Below are 16,790 nucleotides of genomic sequence, written 5' to 3' on the forward strand. Positions count from 1 at the left end.
ACAGTAGTTCCTTATATATGTACTGTGGTAAAACTGAAGCTCTTATAAATTCAATCATGCACTCTCTTTGCAGAACTGTAATCATGCAGTCAGTACACAAGTAATTATGGAGCAAAGTAGGCCTTAGTATATGGACTGCTTCAAACTCCTATTTACTATGAATGTACTGTTTTATGTACCTGCAAATTTACCTTTCATATTTTGAATTCCGCAGTCTCTATCCTTACACTTCCTGCAAACACTCTGTCATTCCTGTTATAGTTTTGTAGTGACTCATTGATCAGTGTGTAGTAATCCATTCACTACATTGAAACAGTAATCAGCAGATGTACAATAAGTGGTACATTCCCAGAGATATGGCAGTTATTGTGCACTGTGATATCAGCACAATGGATGCACCGTATTTACAATAAAGTGTATTATGGAGCAAAAACGGCACAGATATGTAATATATTTGTGTTGTGAAGGTGGTGCATTGCTTGACTTGCGTTCCAAGTGCAACGCAGCTCCAGCAATGCTCTTGGTGTTCTATGCTCACAAGCCGTGTCAACCCTTACACCTGTTTCAAGCAGGTGCAGGGTTTTGACGTAGCAACGGACTAAAAGTGACTGAATGAAATATTATAGATTTCACTCAGTCACTTTTATGAGGTGTTCCTATGCTAGAACACCTCCACTCCCTCCCCCACTCTCTGCGCAGGAAAGTCTCTGTCTGGCGTAGGGCTTTAGAATGTGATGCCCCTTACATATTTTTTCCAGATGTTGTCCTTATAAAACTAGGAAAAGGGACTCTTGTTTTTGTTGAATACAAACCCATTTCCTTTTCCTAAAAAGGGTTCCTCCAAATACTTTTTGATCCCTTCCATATGCATCACATTGTAAATATAAAGTACTAAGGTACATCTTTTGCAACACGGCTGCATCACAAAAGTGACGGAAAAGATGTGTAAAAGAGGTACAAGGGTGTTGTAAATTCGCTCCTAACACATACAAATTCACCCAGGAAGTTTCACTAGCAGTGCAAATTGCGATTCTCATATTTACATGACTAGAGAATCTGGATTTCATTAAAGACTCGGAGGCTGACATTATGCATAAATCTTTAATGCAGATCCCAGCAGCCGCATCACAATATAACAGTTCCAAAATAGAACAAAGGCAACAGCTAAGAGCCATGAGCCAACAACACACAGCCTCTTTTAAATGAGGAAAAAAAGTAGAAAGTTCAGGAAGAGTTAAAAGGCTTGAGAAGAAGAATCCACAACGGAGGAGGTGGAAGGCAGGACATCACGAAACTTGACCGTAGAAGGAAGAAACCCAGGAAGGGCGATCCAGAAAGGACGTTCTCCGGATCAGGCAACATCTGAAAGGACAAAGAAATTAGTCCAAGAAGCCCAAAGGAAACAAATCCAAACATGTCACAAGGTTAAACAAGGCAGAAAGCATTGTAATAAATTACAATAAATTGTACATGGTAAAATTGAAACGCCAATACAATAGAAACGCCTCCGGTGGAGGGAGGGGGGGATAATGTCAGCCTCCGAGTCTTTAATGAAATCCAGATTCTCTAGTCATGTAAATATGAGAATCGCAATTTCATTACAAGACCGGAGGCTACATTATGCATGTTGGAAGCTTCCTAAAACAGCATCAGACATGTGTTGGATAGGTTTACAGTAATGACGAGCAAAGGTACCTGCATTGGACCAGTCAGCAGCTTTCAAGATGTCATCCAACCTACCTCCAGACCAAAGTGATTTGCTAGCCATAGCGCCTCTAAGGGAATGAGCTTGAAATTTGGTCAAATCGACACCAGCTAGGCTCATAACAGATTTAATCCATCTAGCAATAGAGGGGGAGCTAATAGCCCTATGAGGTTTAACGAAGGAAATTAACAATTGATTAACGCCGACTGGACGAAGTCCAGACATTCTAAGGTCATACTCCTTCATGCATTCCACAACGCAGAGTTTAGGATGAAGGTCAAAGCGAGGATAGAAAATGGAGTCGGACATTGTTTTTGTCCTCCTGTGGACGTCAAACTTAACACCAAAAGGGTTATAAGAACGATAAGTAATATCGAGGGAACGAATGTCTGAAGACCTTCTGCAAGAAACAAGGCATAGAAGGGTAGCCAGTTTAAGAGAAAGATTCTTCCTGTTAAGGAGAGAATTAGAAGGCCAGTCAGAGAAGAGACGAAGAATCAAGTCAACGTCCCAAAGGACGTCATATTTGGGTCTAGGAGGCCTTTTGATACGAATAGCCTTCATGACCTTACAAATAATGACATTTTTACCAATGGACCTACCATTAACAAGGGAATGGCCTGCAGAAATTGCAGATCTAAAACAGTTAATAGACCTGTAACTAAGACCTTTCTCGAATTGCTCAACCAGGAAGTTGGTCACATTAACAATAGGGGCCTCCAAGGGATCCAGGTTCCTTTCCAGGCACCAACAAACCCAGAGTTTCCAGATTCTATTGTATCTATAATGGGTGCCTGGGGCCCAAGACTCCCTGAGGAGGATTGAAGCTGAGTCCGAAAGGCCTGAGATTTCATTAGATCTCCTGACACCTTCCAGGCAAGAAGGGATAAACTCCGATTGAGGATAAGAGGGTGAATACGACCGTCCGAGTCCACGAGGAGATCCTCCAGTGAAGGGATCAGGAAGGGAACGCTGCAAGTCAATTCCAGGGCAGTGGGAAACCAGGCCTGGGAGGGCCAGAAAGGAGTTATTAAAAGGAGGAGACACTTGTCGTGTCTCACCTTCTGAAGCACTCGCTGAATCATTGAAAAAGGAGGGAAGGCATAACCCCGGAGATTGCCCCAATGTTGGAGGAAGGAGTTGAATGCCCGAGCACCCGGGTCGGGCATCCAGCTGAAATAATCCGGAAGCTGGGAGGTGAGTCTGCTTGCAAACAGATCCACCTCTAGAGGGCCCCAGATCTGATTCAGGGTCCTGAAGACACAAGGATTCAGCTTCCAGTCGCTGAAATCCACAAGGAAGCGAGAATTCCAGTCCGCGGAGGAGTTGGCCGCACCTGGAAGGTATTCTGCTCTCAGAGCAATCTTGTGCTCTAGGCAAAACATCCAAAGCTTCTTGGCTAAGTCCGAGAGGTCTGCAGACTTCGTGCCTCCAAGACGATTGATATAGGCCACCGCTGAGATGTTGTCCATCTTCAAAAGGACAGACCTCCCCTGAAGAGAATTCCTGAAGCTCATGAGAGCATAAAGACCGGCGGTCAATTCCAGGAAATTTATGTGGTGGAGAGATTCCTCCTGAGACCAAAGACCTCCTGTGTTTTGATTCAAGAGGCAAGCACCCCAGCCATGCAGGCTGGCATCTGATTCCAGGACGAAATCCGGGGATGAGCCAAAGATGGCTTTCCCGTTCCATGCCTCCAGGTTGTTCAGCCACCAAAGCAACTCTGAACGAGAATCCGAATCCAGAGTAACAAGGTCCCCATACCAGAGACCTGATCTCAGAGCTCTCGCTTTGAGTCTTTGAAGAGCCCGATAGTTGAGTGGGCCTGGAAATATTGCTTGAATTGAAGATGAAAGAAGACCTAGAAGTCTGGCCAAGTCTCTGAGGGAGAGATTCTGACGGCCCAAAGCATGCTTTATTTGCTTCTTTATTTTTGAGATCTTCTTGGAAGGAAGAAGGAGGAGGCAACGAGAGGTGTCGACCGTGAAACCCAGAAACTCTAACGATGTTGAGGGAGTCAGGGAGGACTTCTCCTTGTTTATAATGAAACCTAGGCTTTCTATGAGTTTCATAGAAAAGTCCAGGTCCCGTATCAACTGCACCTTTTCTTGCGCCATAATGAGAATATCGTCCAGGTAGATAATGAGACGAACACCTCTTGATCTTAGGTGAGACACAACGGCTCTCATGACCTTGGTGAAGCACCATGGTGCGGAAGAGAGACCAAAGGGCAGAGCTTGAAACTGGTACAAGCGGTCTTTCCATAAAAACTGGAGGAAGCGCTGATGAGCCTTGGCCATGGGGATGGTAAAGTAGGCGTCTTTGAGGTCTAGTTTGACTAACCAGTCCCCTTCTAGAAGAAGGTCCCTCAGGAGGTGAATACCCTCCATCTTGAAATGTCTGTAAGAGATGAACCTGTTTACTTGGCGGAGGTTTATAACCGGCCTCCAACCCTTGTCCTTCTTTTCGACTAAAAAGAGGTTGCTTACGAAACCCATGAGGTCCAAGGGAACCTCCAGTATAGCACCTTTTTGAATCATTGAGGAGATTTCCTCTTCGATGATGTCTTGTTGAGCCGGGCACATGGGAATACACATTGGGAGCGAAGTCTGGACAGGTTCGGACTCGAAATCTATTGCAAAACCTCTCACAGTGCTCAGAACCCAAGCATCTTGAGTGATGCATTCCCAATTTTTTAAGAAATATTTCAGTCTGCCCCCTACCTTTAAGGGGAAAGAAAGGGAAGGGAGAGGGGGAGCGCTCACCTGAGGGATTATTCTGGACGCTTGATCCACGAGATCTGAAGCCTCTGCCGCGCTGTCCTCTACCTCTCTGGGGGTAGAATTGCGGGGTCGGATATTGCTGGTACTGCTGAAATTGTTGGTATCCTCTGCCAGTTCCACGTGATCTGAAGTTGGGCCTCTGGAAGTAGCGGCCGGAAGATTGGCCTCGTCTTCCGGCCCTTCCGAAAAGGTTATTGCCCGAATTAAAAACTTTTCGCATGTTTTGCTGTGCCCTGTCAAGGGCCGTAAAGGTCGAGACATATTTCCCAAGGGATTTAATCAGATCTTCTCCAAAGAGGAGTCCTTTCTGGTTTTTAGTAGGTTCTTTATCGGCAAGATCACTGAGCTTAGGGTTAATCCGTGTGAGGACCACTCTACGCCTTTCGGCGTTGATGCCTGCGTTTGCATTTCCTAAGAGGATAATGGCCCTTTGGCTCCAGCCTCTAATCAATTCGGCATCGAGGCGAGTGCCTTCAATGTGGCTCTGTTCTGCAGAGTCGAGAATCCTCGTGAGGGGGCCAAGTACGTCGAGGAGACGATCCTGGCAAACTTTCAGGGATTTCTCCATACCTTTCCTGGGGTCACGCCCCAGCTTGAAGAGGAATTTAATTAGATCAGGGTCGAGATTAGGGGTGTAACAAGACTTATCACCCACAGAAGGTCTAGCGCATTCTGCTCGTAGAATGTTGCGAGTTTCATTCTCCAAGGGGAATCTGATCCATTTTTTAACAAACTTCGCAACGTGTTCCTGAGGGAACCATTCGGAGCTTCGGGGGTGTTTTAAGTTTTGAGGAGAGAGCATCTCCTCGCCCAAGGGGTTACAGATTACATCTCTCGAGGAGGAAGTACCCTCTTCAGTAGGGTCTCCGAAGTCGTGTTCCTCATCATTAAGGTCGAGGACATACTCGTCGAGAAATTCTGAGTCATCCAATCCAATATCATCATAGCTATCATGAGCATCGGTTGAGCGTGTGTCGCTTTGGACACCTTGTTTCTTTGTGCCGCTAAGGACACCCACACTGTTTGAGGTGCGAAGACCTCCTTCATTCCTTGAGGTGCTAAGACCTCCTTTATCCGATGAGGTGCAAAGACCCTCCATGCTCAATTCATTATAGTTATTCTTTTTTAGTCTCTTACCCGGGGCTGAGCCGTCTTCTTGAGGGGGGCGCTTGGAACTAATGATCTGAGCGAGCCCCTGCCTGAAACAGCTTTTCATCTCCTTCTGGAGTATTTTGTTAAACTTGATACTGGCCAGATCCTGGGAAGGAGCCGAAGCCTCCTCAGAACCTGAGCTAGACATGGGACTGATATGCTTTTTAACGGGGATATACTAAAAAAAGACAAGCTCAAGGTCGAAATTAAGTATGGCAAGAAATTGCCAACAATGTGCTAGCTGAGGCACAATAACGTGTTCCACCGAGAAAACGACTCGGATATAATATTCCCCGTAAATTGAAATTATTTCTGTAACAAGAGAAGCACCTAAACACGTAAATATGTCAACTGCCGCTTGCGTTAGAGAAGCAGCGCGAGCAAGGCAGGGGTTGCTATGGACACGCCGTCACAACCTTGCCGGCGCGTGCGAGATAGAGGAAATGCCCTTGGCAACATGACGACGCCGCGTCGTTGTTGCCCAGGGTCATTCCTCGAAAGCGCCACAGCCTCGCGCTGCCGGGCGCGGGGAGAAAATGCAACCGCTAAGGGAAATAGTGAAGAAGGTGAGGGTAACTACTTTCGCTAAAACAACGATGGGTATCGCCAGGGGGGGACGCGCTAAGCGCGGGGAAAGTGGGGAAAAAACCGGACCGGTTGGTTTTCTGTGAAACGGGGTGAGTCGGAATATTACAGACGAAGTAAGAACATACAGGGAACCGCAAATAAGCGTGCGGGGGGGGGGGGGTTTGCAACAAGGGAATTTCCATATATTGGAAATTGGTAGAGGGAGGGTGTGTAGGTTATGGGGGAAGGAAACTGTCACACCATAAACACACACTCATACTAGAGTCAAAAGCCCCACAAGGTTATATAATGAACCATTAAAACGCTATAAGTAATATACTATACCATTAAAGGCTAGGAAAACATAGATAATCAGAAGAGTATAAGAGTAGACTTATCTGCTTGGGAGCCGCATTTAAAAGAGGCTGTGTGTTGTTGGCTCATGGCTCTTAGCTGTTGCCTTTATTCTATTTTGGAACTGTTATATTGTGATGCGGCTGCTGGGATCTGCATTAAAGATTTATGCATAATGTAGCCTCCGGTCTTGTAATGAAATTGAAGTATAGACTTCTAACATATTTATATGGATGTGTTACATTGAAGTGCTTCGGAGGTACTACAGTATAGTATAGGTAAACACATTGTTTATGCTGTGGCACTCCCTTATAGTTTTGCACTTTCACATTCACCATGCACTACTAATTCATTCGTTCATTTATGCACTACACATTCATTCTGACAAAGTTTTACACACTAATATAGAAATATAGTTCTTTTTTAAGCCAGTGGAGGTAGTTCTGAAAATAAGTGTTTTTTTTTCTTATTAGTTTTCTATTTTTTTGTATTTTTTCAGCAAGTTTCTTTTTTTTAAACCAAAAAAATTAAACTGGAAACAAAAAAAATGTGGAACAGGAAGAAAAAAGAAAAAAATATATTATTGTTTTGGGCAACGGTGCTCTTCTTTTCTCTTCAGAATGAGTTGAATAGACTGCTTACTGTAACAAAGGAGTTCTCTGCCAAATTTACAATGAATTGTAAGGTCTACAAACTGAGGCACAATAATAAGATGCGGACTGCTCGGAGGAGATGGTGGTGCAGTTGAGGTAGAAGGAACTGCAGGTTGAGGGTTTTCCTGGAACCTTTGTGTTGCCATCCTTCCATAATTATTTGGATGCAAATTTTTGACATGGCGAACCATTGAGGCTGTCCCGAAAGAGTACTTTTTAGTGGGGTCAGCCCTGGAAAGTGTAACCTCACAGATCTTGCATGTTACTTTCGTTACATTCACCTTTTTTCTGTCCCTCCGGAAATAAAGAAAACTTCAAAATGAAAGCTTCTTTTCTCTTTTTCTGAGGTGGCTCAGTAACAAAATCTTCCTTAGAGGAATGTACTAATGAAGTCTCTAAAAGAGCAGCCATTGTAGAGTTTGGTTGTAAAAGACTACAGCTCCACAGAATAGATGTTTTTCCTGGTAAAGTCGAAGTAGAATGATCAAAATGAGAGGAGTCTTTCAACAGTTGGAATAGGAAGTATTATGAACCAATCAAAACTCTTCTTTTATGGTCACATGACTTTGCGTACGCTTACAGTGCTCTTACGGTGCTCTTAAGATGCGAGTATGTACGACGTACCTTTGCGATTTGCGTAATTGCTTTTAAAAGTAATAATCGCTTATCAAAAGTAAAAAAAAAACTATTTTCATGATTGTCCTAGATACTGTCTTCCCTTAATATGTACATTAAATACATGAATATATGTTTTTGAACAATTAGAAACTTTTGCCCCGTACGCTTACGGGGCGCCGTATCTGAAGTCACACAGAAGCGTTGATGCGATGCGCAAGGTCAAAGCATATCTGTAACGAGTGCGCGGCTATGCGCAGAGGACCATTTGCCGTACAAAGTGTGGTGCTATCACTGTACGCGTATGGTGTGATTACCCAAAAAAATATAAAAAAGGAATTATACAGATTGTAATTGTAAAAAATGGGGGAAAATGTTTTATATAATAAAATGGGATTTAGTTTTATTATTTTACATTAAGAATATGAAATATAATTTAAAAAATAAAATAAATATAAATATTTTTAATAAAAATGTAAGAAATTAGTATAAAAAGAAAATAATGTAATAATTTATACATTTAAAAATTATCATTTACTAAACCTTTGAAATTCACTGAAAAAACCATAGGTTTCAGCCACGTTATAGTTAGGAATTACCATTTAAAAAACCTTGCAAATTCACTGAAAAAAACCATAGGTTTCACACATGTTATAGTTAGCTGGAGATTTCACTCATACAAAACCATTGAAATTCCCCCGTTATAGTTAGTTCAGCTAACTATAACTCGCGCGCCCGCAATGCACTGCTGATGACATCACATACTACATCCCTCATGACATGGTCAGTAACATCACTCATGACATCACTGATGACATCTCAAATGACATCACTGATGACATCACTGATGACATCATCCTTGTGAAAGAGTGGCAGACCTCCTCTTACACTAGTATAATCTTTGATACACACATTCAAAAATGGAACGTAACATTTTCTAAAGAATGGAGTTACCAATACCAGTTAGAACAACCTATTCAGTAATTCCTAAATCTATATACACATCCACTCATTCACCAATAGTTCTATATAGTCACTCATGCATGTACTCACTCATCATATGTACTCATGCACCTATACATCCTGTTACACACCTACACTTATACATAGTTATTCACACATATACTCACACATGGGAATAAACTATCAAACATCCATTTACTTGCATATATAGCTCTACACACACGACTACACTAATTTCTACAGAAACGTACACAAACTTACACTCTTAAACAATCATTTATAGAAATACATACTTATTTATACAGGAACTCTTCCAATCTGTCACTGTCATATATCCTTACTTATATACATCAATACTCACATATACTACTTTAAAACATATGTACTTATCCATAAAGACACTATTGAGGCAGTCATTCACTCACTAACACACCCATACACACAATCATCCACCCATACAGTCCTGCACACATGTTGTCTTCAAAACACATACAAACAGTGAGTCAGTCATTCATGGATCTGTGCGGTAAGTAATACCCCCCACCAAACCATCCAGACACTCATTCTGATACTCAAAAAACAACTAATAACCCATAGACACTCATGTAGCTACTCACCAACCCATGCAGCCACTTATACACAAAGTGAGACACTGATACAAATATTTACATATTTAAAGATTACTCTCTAATACATGTATTCACTAAGATATACATAAGTCAGTTATACAATCAATTTTACAAAAAAAAACATTTAGACACTTATTTACCCATTTATTCTTCCATCAACCTTTAGATATACATATATAAAAAATATGTATTTTTCAGAAAGACAGACATTCCCTGGATGATGTCATCATTGATGTCATTTGAGATGTCAGCAGTGATGTCATGAGTGATATCACTGACCATGTCATGAGTGATGTAGTATGTGATGTCATCAGCAGTGCATTGCGGGCGCGCGAGTTATTGTTAGCTGAACTAACTATAACTGAGGAATTTCAATGGTTTTGTATGAGTGAAATCTCCAGCTAACTATAACATGTGTGAAACCTATGGTTTTTTATATATATATATCTATATATATATATATATGCAAAACCACCTTCTTCCGTTGAAGTAGATGAGGAGACACAGCGGGGCTTGTGAAAACAATTTATTAAACAAGCATGCTGCGTTTCGGAGTTTATCCTTCATCAAATGACAGTTTTAAGAGTGCCTCTGGTGCTAACAGCTCCCAAGTGAGTCTTTTATATGGCCCCGTTTGCTAAAGTAGTATCGAGCACACCTGGGTTACGTTGCACGGAATCACTGGAGCAACCTGTTTTCGGACTGCAATATCCAGCATGCAGTTTGTCCATCGTGCTGGTAAGTTATTCCGTTTAGTCTGTGTTTTCTTTGCGTTCCAAGATAGGAAACCGACTTACAACGTGGCCAGGTTGAATCTGTAGCGCTGTACTGGGCTTGATGGTCTTCACATCCCTCACTCCCAGCCTCCTATTTCCATCAGTAGCAGAGCCGGAGACGCCGATAAGGTAACAACGTCTCTCCATGAAAGTATGGACTGCCATTCAGCAGCATGTCCCCTGTTCCCTCTGTAGTGCAAGGCAGTCCAGGAAAGTGCCATTGATTCCCAGGACTCTTGCGGGAGGGCCATCCTCACGTGTCACTAGCAATTCGCAAAATATGCTAAATCACCTTCTTCCGTTGAAGTAGATGAGGAGACACAGCGGGGATTGTGAAAACCATTTATTAAACAGGCATGCTGCGTTTCGGAGATTATCCTTCATCAAATGACATTAGTTTTAAGAGTGCCTCTGGTGCTAACAGCTCCCAAGTGAGTCTTTTATATAGCCCCATTTGCTAAAGTAGTATCGAGTACACCTGGGTCATGTTGCACGGAATCACTGGAGCAACCTCTTTTCGGACCGCAATATCCAGCATGCAGTTCGTCCATCATGCTCGTAAGTGGTTCCGTTTAGTCAGTGTTTTCTTTGTGTTCCCAGATAGGAAACCGACTTACAACGTGGCCAGGTTGAAGCTGCAGCGCTGTACTGGGCTTGATGGTCTTCACATCCCTCATTCCCAGCCTCTCAGTTCCATTGGTAGCAGAGCCGGAGACGCCGATAATGTAACGATGTCTCTCTATGAAAGTATGGACTGCTATTCGGCAGCATGTCCTCTGTTCCCTCTGTAGTGCGGGCAGTCTGGGAAAATGCCATTGATTCCCAGGACTCTTGCGGGAGGGCCATCCTCGCGTGTCACTGGCAACACGCAAAATATGCAAAACCACCTTCTGCTTCCGTTGAAGTAGATGAGGAGACACAGCGGGGCTTCTGAAAACCATTTATTAAACAGGCATGACGCGTTTCTGAGTTTATCCTTTATCAAAAGCCATTAGTTTTAAGAGTGCCTCTGGTGCTAACAGCTCCCAAGTGAGTCTTTTATATGGCCACATTTGCTAAAGTAGTACCGAGCACATCTGGGTCATGTTGTACGGAATCACTGGAGCAACCTCTTTTCGGACCGCAATATCCAGCATGCAGTTCGTCCATCATGCTGGTAAGTGGTTCAGTTTAGTCAGTGTTTTCTTCGTGTTCCCAGATAGGAAACCGACTTACAACGTGGCCAGGTTGAAGCTGTAGCGCTGTACTGGGCTTGATGGTCTTCACATCCCTCACGCCCAGCTTCACAGTTCCTGTTGTGTTCCCGAGGATCCGCCCCGAGGTCCGGAGGGACGGACAAGTTGGTCATGTGACCGCCCTATAATAAAAAGAGGTCGAGCACGTGAGAGGGCGTTCAGAGACACGCGCCGACCGACCAAGCAACTTTATTCCCAGTGTCTGGCTGAGTTTATCCTAGGGCCACGTGCTAGGCCTAGTCAGGGTTAGATGCCCCTTGAGCGTAGATCACCCGACACAACAATTGGCGACGAGGGTGGTGATCGATTCCCCGCTCGGGGTGCGTGTGTGTGTCCCTGTTGGGGTGAGGCGGCTGCGGGCACTACCACGTGTCCGCGGTGCTCGTGCCTTGCCACCACACACCCCCCCGCTCTGCCTGCCTGGAGGAAATACTCTGATCCCTGGCTCTCTTCAGGTGAGCAGCGCTGGCCTGCATCTATCTGCCGCGCGCAGGAGTCTGATTGGTCGCGCGAGGTGCGTCCGGCGCTCCGGCTGCCGCTGGATCATATCCCGGCTGCCCACGGACATCCTCCCGGGCGTCCAAAGCGATGGCTAACATTCCGCCCATTGAGCCGTTTGTGGTGGAAGGTGCGCCGTCCACTCTCGCACCGAAGTGGAAAGAATGGGTGGACAGGCTCTTCATATTCTTTGAGGCCACCAAGGTCCATAAGGAGCAGAAGCGTGCCATGATCCTCCATCTTGGTGGCAAGGACATTCATTCCATCGCCCGCACCCTTACGGAAGCAACTCCCAAAACCCACCACACGCTCATAAACGCACTCAATGCGCACTTTGAACCCATGGCCAACCAAGACTATGAACGGTTCATTTTCAGACAAGCGCGGCAACTGCCAGAGGAATCGCTGGACGCCTATCACTCTCGGTTGAAGAAACTGGCACTAACGTGTGGATTTCAGGATGTCACGGAGGAAATCAGAGGCCAGATCATTCAGGGTTGCGCTTCTGCTAAACTGCGCGAGAGAATTCTGGAGGAGTCGGGGAAACCCCTCCCAGACATTCTCACGCTGGGCCGCACGAAGGAGCTGTCCAAGGCCAGGGCAGCCCACATGGAAGCAGCTCTGCAGGCCAATATGAAAGTGGAACCGGTGAACAAACTGCAGATCCGCCCACAGCCCAAATGGGTGAAGCGAACAACAACTCCGCAGGGCGGAGCTTCGGCGCAATCATGTGGTTACTGTGGAGGCCCGAGACACCCGGCGCCAGAATGTCCAGCACGGGGCAAGATATGCTCCGGGTGCGGAAAAATGAACCATTTTGAAAAGGTGTGTCGGTCCAGAAAGTTCAGCAAGCCCCGCCAGACAGTACACGCGGGGGCGGAGCCTGAAGGCGCGGAAGTAGGACCCAGCAACAGTGACATGGACGACGACGAGGAGGAGCGGTCCGTACACAAGGTGCACATGATCGGCACGGCCACCCGACGCACAAGGACACTACCACAGTGCGCAATACAAGTAGCTGATCAGGACATCATGGCAACGGTGGACACGGGCGCCTCAATAAATCTGATGAGTGCGTCCCTCTATGGAGACATGGCTACTCCACCCAGCCTCCGCTCCACTCCGATCACCGTTTTTGCCTATGGCCAGGACGTGCCCCTCCGCATTCGAGGAAAGTTTAAAGCAGCAGTCCGGCACGGAGACAAGATCACGCGTGCCAACATCTTCGTGTCGGAGGAAGGCCAAGGCATGCTCCTGAGTTGCCGGACGGCAGAAGACCTGGGAGTGGTCTCTTTTGCGTTTGGGGTGCACGAGGAATCAGTGCAGCAACTGATTGCAGACTTTTCGGACCTGTTCGAAGGGATCGGCCGCTTCAAGGGTCGGGAAATACACCTGCATGTGGACCCCACTGTCCAACCGGTGGCCCTGCGACACAGGCGGGTCGCGTTTCATTTGAGGCCACTGGTTGAGGAAGAACTACAGAAGCTGGAAGCCGCGGGCATCATTGAAAAGGTGTCCGGACCCACCCCCTGGGTATCGCCCATCGTGGTCACCCGGAAACCCAAGCAGCCAGGAGCGGTCCGGATATGTGTGGACATGCGCCTCCCCAATGCCGCCATCAAAAGGGAACGACACATCACCCCCACGATCGATGACCTGATCGGAGAGATGGCCGGGGCCCGGTGGTTTTCCAAGTTGGACCTCAGGGCGGGGTACCATCAGCTCGTGCTGGATAAAGAGTCCCGGAACATTACGACGTTTTCCACTCACATCGGACTGCGCAGGTACACCAGACTGAGCTTCGGGATATCCAGTGCTGCCGAGGTGTTCCAGAATGTCATCCAAGAGCTCATTACTGGAATACCGGGGGTGATCAATGTCAGTGACGATATCATGGTGCACGCAAGAACAATTCCCGAGCACAACCAACGCTTGGCACAGGTGTTCCGCAGGCTCCGCAGCGCTGGACTCACTCTGCACCGAGACAAATGCGAGTTTCTTCAGACCAAGCTGGGGTTCTTCGGCTACGTGTTCTCGGCCGATGGCGTCAATCCTGATCCGGACAAGGTCAAGGACATCAAAGATGCACCTCCGCCCACGACTGTCACGGAAGTCCGAAGCTTCCTCGGGATGGTGAATTACTGTGGTCGCTTCATAAGAGACCTAGCCAACCTGACCCTCCCTCTACGTGAGCTAACCAAAGACTCCACGCCATGGAACTGGGGACCGGAGCAGGAAAGGGCATTCCAAAACATCAAGAGTGCGCTGTCCAGCAACACCACGCTGGCGTTTTTTGACCCCAGACATTTCACTCTTATTGCAGTAGATGCCGGACCGGCGGGATTGGGGGCTGTCCTGATGCAGAGAGCCCGAGACGAGATAGACTGGGCCCCCGTCGCCTTTGCCAGCCGGTCCCTCACGGACACAGAACAAAGGTACTCCCAAATTGAAAAAGAAGCCATCGCGATTCATTGGGGATGCCGGCACTTCCACTTATATGTATATGGCAAACCTTTCACAGTAGTAACGGACCACAAGCCGCTGCTGTCGCTGTTCTCAGGTACCTCATCCAAACCACCCCCCAGAATTGAAAAGTGGATTTTGCAATTACAGGAGTACAACTGTGCCATTGAGTACCAGCCAGGGGCAAAGAATCCGGCGGATTATCTGTCACGACACCCCCGGGCGGCCACCCCAGAGGAGATGGAGGAAGCTGAAGAGACGGAGGCCTACGTGCGATGGGTCGTGGCCAGATCATGCCCGCGCCCCATATCCCTGGAAGAGGTGGTGAGCGCCACGGCTCAGGACGCCTGCATACAGCGGGCCAAAGATCTGCTCCGGACGGCCAACTGGCAGAAAGCCAGGGAGAGCTGGAAGGTACTCACACCCGAGGCCCAGAAAATCATGGACGGTCTGTACCACGTGAGGGCTGAACTGAACGAGGACGCGGCGGGGTGCCTCCTGCGAGGGCATCGTCTGGTGATCCCGACGGCTTTGACGAGCCGAGTAGTTCAGCTGGCGCATGTAGGGCACCAGGGGATGGTTAAAACAAAGGCCCGGCTGCGGACAAAGGTGTGGTTCCCGCTCATGGACGATATGGTGGAAACTGTTGTGCGCACATGCACGGCCTGCCAAACTACAGGCGACAGCCCCCGCGAAGCCCCCATCATCGTGGAACCCAGGCCCCGAGGCCCTTGGGAAAGGGTCAGCATGGACTTTGGCAGCCTTCCGGATGGACGGCACACGCTAGTGATGATCGACGATCACTCCAAGTACCCGGAAGTCGAAATCATCACCGGCACCAGTGCCGACTGTGTGATTCCCAAGATAGAGAAAATCATTGCCACACATGGAGCCATGAGAGAACTCAGAACGGACAATGGACCGCCCTTCCAGGGTCAAGACTTTGCAGACTATCTCTCGTCCCTAGGAACCCGTCACAGGCGCATCACCCCAAGGTGGCCTCAGGCCAATGGGGAGGCCGAGCGGTTCATGAGAACTTTAAATAAGGTAATCCGCATTGCACATGATAAAGGACAGTCCGTGGAAATGGCCATTTTCACTTTTCTCCGTAGCTACCGCCAGACCCCTCACTCCACAACGGGGGTAGCTCCTGCACACCTTCTCCTAGGGCGGGTAATAAAGGACTCCATTCCTCATCACCCCCAGTGGGCACCTGAACTGATAAATGAACAGACTGTAGAAATGAGGAGACGGGCTGCCTATGACCAGATCAGCAAGAAACGTAGGGCTGTGGCCCCCCACTTCAAAAGAGGTGACCTAGTGCTCATAAAGAATCGGGCCACTGGTGGCAAATTCAAACTCAGTTATGAAAGACGACCATGGCGAGTCAGTGGTGTGAAGGGCACCCGCATCACAGCCACTCGAGGACGAGACAAGGTGACTCGCAACGTGTCTCACTTCAAGCTCTACCACCCGTCGAGCAGCGAGCCAAGGCGCCAGCAAGGCGACAGAGAAACCGAAACTGCAACTACGTTGCCGCCTGGTGAATCAACATCTCAGCCCGAGGTCAGGCCACGTGCCGAGCAGCAGGTTTCTAGTGAGGATGTGGGCGGAGACACGGAGGCCCTGGATGAGGCCCCAGATCCGGAGGGGGCCGACAACGAGGCGCCAAGCCACGAGGTGGAGGCTGGAACAGAGCTGATGACTCAGCGAGGGTCCCAACGCCAGCTACGTGCCAACCCCACCCCTTCCAGCTGGCTGAGAGACTACTTTACGTAAGACTGTTCTCATTTGCATATGTGCCCGTAATGTTTGAACTGAATGCGCTAGCATTTTGAAAGACGCTGAAGGTATCGGTCCCGATGCTAGTGAGACAATGGGCTCGATCAGACCATGTTTGCGATGTTGCAGTATGCTTTTGGTTTTGTTGTTTTTCTTGTTTTAGAAGGAATGTTGTGTTCCCGAGGATCCGCCCCCGAGGTCCGGAGGGACGGACAAGTTGGTCATGTGACCGCCCTATAATAAAAAGAGGTCGAGCACGTGAGAGGGCGTTCAGAGACACGCGCCGACCGACCAAGCAACTTTATTCCCAGTGTCTGGCTGAGTTTATCCTAGGGCCACGTGCTAGGCCTAGTCAGGGTTAGATGCCCCTTGAGCGTAGATCACCCGACACAACAGTTCCATCGGTAGCAGAGCCGGAGACGCTGGTAAGGTAACGAAGTCTCTCTCTATGAAAGTATGGACTGCCATTCGGCAGCATGTCCTCTGTTCCCTCTGTAGTGCGGGCAGTCCGGGAAAATGCCATTGATTCCCCGGACTCTTGCGGGAGGGCCATCCTCGCGTCTCACTGGCAACACGCAAAATATGCAAAACCACCTTCTTCCGTTGAAGTAGATG

This window comes from Lissotriton vulgaris, unplaced genomic scaffold (genome assembly GCF_964263255.1).
Source record: "Lissotriton vulgaris unplaced genomic scaffold, aLisVul1.2 SCAFFOLD_287, whole genome shotgun sequence".
In the NCBI taxonomy this organism is placed as follows: Eukaryota; Metazoa; Chordata; class Amphibia; order Caudata; family Salamandridae; genus Lissotriton; species Lissotriton vulgaris.